Consider the following 3,838-nt stretch of genomic DNA (forward strand, 5'->3'; position numbering starts at 1 on the left):
AAAAAAAAAAAAAAAAAGAAATAGAACACTGGCAACCTCCCAGGGGTCACTTCCTCTCCCTTTCCAGTTTCTATTGCTTGCAAAGAGAACAATTGTGCTGACTTTTAGCATTACACATTGGTTTTGCTTGGCTAGAAGTTCATATAAATGGAGTTGTATAGTATGTACTCTTTCAAATCTGGCTTCTTTAGCTCAACGTAATGATGGTGAGAGTCATCTATAGTTTTTAGTCTGTCAGTGGTTCATTCATTTTATTGAAAAGTGGTATTCCATTATATAAATATACCAGAATTTGTTTATCCATTCACCCGTGGATGGACATTTGAGTTTTTTCTTTTCTGGCTATCACTAATAATGCTGTTCTGAACATTTATTTGTGTATGAGTCATTTGTGGACATGTTTAAATTTATTTTGGGGAAATACAATCCTAGATAATAAGATACTTTGGAACATTTCAATTTTATCTATTCCCTCACACCTCTTATGTTATTGTTGTCATTCGTTTTAGGTCTACAGATTATTAAAACCCCCATTAGATATTATTTTTATTGTTGTTGTAACAGTCAGTATTCATTCTTCTTTGCCCACATGTTCGTCTTTTCCATTGTTTATTTTGTTCTGCATTACTGTGTTTTCATCTCAGATCATTTTGCCCAATTAGATGCCTGTTAGCATTATTATTATTTTTAATTAAAAAAACATTTTTTTTTTTTTACATAAGGAGACAGGGTCTCGCTATGTTGCCTAGACTGGTCTTGAGCTCCCAGTTTCAAGTAATTCTCCCACCCTGGCTTCCCAAAGTGCTGAGATTACAGATGTGAGCCATCACGCCTGGCCCAGCATTTTTTTTCACTGAGTGTATTAGTCCATTCTCATGCTGCTAATAAAGACATATCTGAGACTGGGTAATTTATAAAGGAAAGAGGTTTAATTGGCTCACAGTTCCACATGACTTGGAGAGGCCTCACAATCATGGTGGAAGGTGAAGGGGAAGCAAGACATGTCTTACATGGCAACAGGCGAGAGAGAGCTGGTGCATGGGAACTCCCATTTATAAAATTATCAGATCTTGTGAGACTTATTCACTATTAGGAGAACAGTATGGGGGAAACAACCCCCATGATTCGGTTATCTCAACCTGGCCCCACCCGCTAACGTGAGGATTTTTACAATTCAAGGTGAGATTTGGGTGGGGACACAGCCAAACCATATCACTGAGGGTTTGCTAGGGACAAATCCTGTCAGTTCTTACTTGTCTGAAAATGTCCTAATTTCAGCTTTTTTGAATGATATTTTCACTGAGTATGAAATTTTATATATCTAGTTTTTTCCCCAGAACTTTAAAACATTGTTCCATTGTCTTCAGACTTCCATCATTTCTGTTTGAAACATCAGCCATTAGCCAACATTATTATGACTCCATTGAAGGTAATGTGTCTTTTTTCCCCTGACTACTTTTGGGGTTTTGTTTTTGTCTTTAATTTTTGTCAGTTTTTCTGTGATGTCTCTGGTTCTGGCCTTATTTATTTTTGTTGTTGTTTTTGTTGTTTATTTGCTGTTAAGCCTGTTTGGGGTTCCTAATGATTTTTAAAATTTGTGTATTGATATATTTAATCAGTTTGCTGTTTTCTCATCAAATACTATTATTGTTCCATTCTTTATTTCTCTATGTCTTCAAACATAATGTATTGTAGACCTTATTACTGTGTCACACACATTTCTTACTTTTTTCGACATTTTCTATTTTGTGTTCTATATCTGTGCTTCAACAAGACATCAAGCAGCTGTTGACACAACCAGGACTTCAGGAAATAAAATCCTAGAGAAGACAGAACCATAGGGAAGTAAGCCAATGTTGCACAGCCATTCTTTCCCTTGATCCATTAGCCAAAATCAGGTGAAGGCTAAGGGGCTAAGGATCCAGATAAGGATCTTGATGCCTGCTTGATGCCTTTCAAAATTAGAAAAAATTTTGACAGGCTTCCAATTTGTTAATTATCTCTTCTACTATGTCTAATCTGTTGTTTAACCTTATCTATTTAGCGAATTTCCATGATAGTATTTTATAATTCTAGAAATTCCATTTAAGCTTTTTAAATTGATTCCAATTTTTTGGTGAAATTCTCTACCTTTTCATTTAATTTCTTCATCTTGTTATATTTTTTGTATATTAATCATAGTTTGACTCTTTGTTTCCTGACTTTAATATCTGAGTCACCTGTGGTTTCTTTGTGTGATCTATTTTTTCTCTGGGTTTTGGTCTGTGTCTTGGCATGCCTGGCAAATGTTGATTGTATATTCATCATATTGCATGAAAAATAGTAGATGCTGTAGATGATGTTATTTTGTTCTGGAGAAAATGCTAGGCAGGCATATTAGACAGCTGATTATTTTAATCCAATTAGGGACTGAGCTGAACATAGGCTGTATTTTAGTTCTGATAGAGCTCTGCCACTGGCAGATGCCTCTTTCTAGGATTTAGCCTTAGGATTTCAGCTCAATAACTTATCCCCTTGGCTAGTTCAGAACTTTAAGTGTTCTTTCCTCAAACTGTGAGACTATCAAGCATGGCTTCTTAGCCTCCTGCATTATACAGTCTCAGAATTCAGCAAATGTTTTGAGGGAAATATCAAACAGGTGCTGAGCTTAGGTTTCACTGGCATCTTTGCCTTTTAGGTTTCTGAGTTTCGCCTCCATCTCCAAGAGACTGCCAAATGTTCTTCTGGTGTTTTTGCACCGTCGTAGCAGCTCTCTGCTGAGGCTCTTTACCTGGATCCTTAGCCCCTTATCCTTCACCCGATTTTGGCAAATGCCCCAAGCGAAAGAGTGGCTGCACAATATTGGCTTGTCTCCCTGTGGTTCTGTCTTCTCTAGGATTTTGTTCCCTGAAGTCCTGGTTGTCTCAACAACTGCTTGATGCCTTTATACATCATAAGCGTGCAGGCGTGTATGCATATGTGTGTGTATTGGTGCTTTATCCAGCTTTTAAAGTGACTTTCAGCAAAAGCATTGGTCAGAAGCATCGAACAACCCCATCATAGATAGAAGTGGATGTGTGTCTGAAATATTTTAAATGTATGCCAATATAGAAATATAATTATGTAAATTTCATGCTTAAAATTTTTCATTTTCTTTTTGTTTCACTTGGAATAAAATTTACTCTTTAGCACATGTAGGAGGTCCTTGGTTTGTCTCTGCCTCACTCCTCAACATCTTGAACTGCATTCTGTCTTGTTCGCCACATTCCAGTCACATTGAACTTTCTCAGTTTCTCTGTCATACTAAATACTTTGCTGCATCAGGTTTACTCCATGAAAACTCATCAAGTAATATATTCGTGAAACTATGATTTTACATATGAAGTTCTGTTCCCTTATGTGCATTTTCTAAAATTTCTAAGTTGGAAAGTTTAAGTGTTTAACCCTGTGGATTGACAACAATTAAAATGTCAAAAAAACTACCAAATGTTGGGAAGAATATGGAGCAAAGAGAATTTGCATACATTACTAGTGGGACTGTAAATTGGTGAACCACTTTGCAGATAGTTTTGTGTTATCATGTAATGTTAAAAATACATACACCCCAAGATCCTGTTTTTTTATCACCAAGTATATATCAGAAAGACACTTGTCCACCAAAAATCTTCTACAAGAATATTTATAGTGTCCACAAACTTGAAACCTTAAAACTTGGAATGTCAATAGTAGAATGAATAAATAAATTGTGGTGTATTCATACAACATAATTATATTTAGGAGTGTTTATCAAACTTGAATGTGCATCAGAACTACCTGGAGAGCTTATTAAAACACAGATTGGGGCCGGACGCGGTGGCTC

Source organism: Cebus imitator, unplaced genomic scaffold (assembly GCF_001604975.1).
Source record: "Cebus imitator isolate Cc_AM_T3 unplaced genomic scaffold, Cebus_imitator-1.0 Scaffold238, whole genome shotgun sequence".
Classification (NCBI taxonomy): Eukaryota; Metazoa; Chordata; class Mammalia; order Primates; family Cebidae; genus Cebus; species Cebus imitator.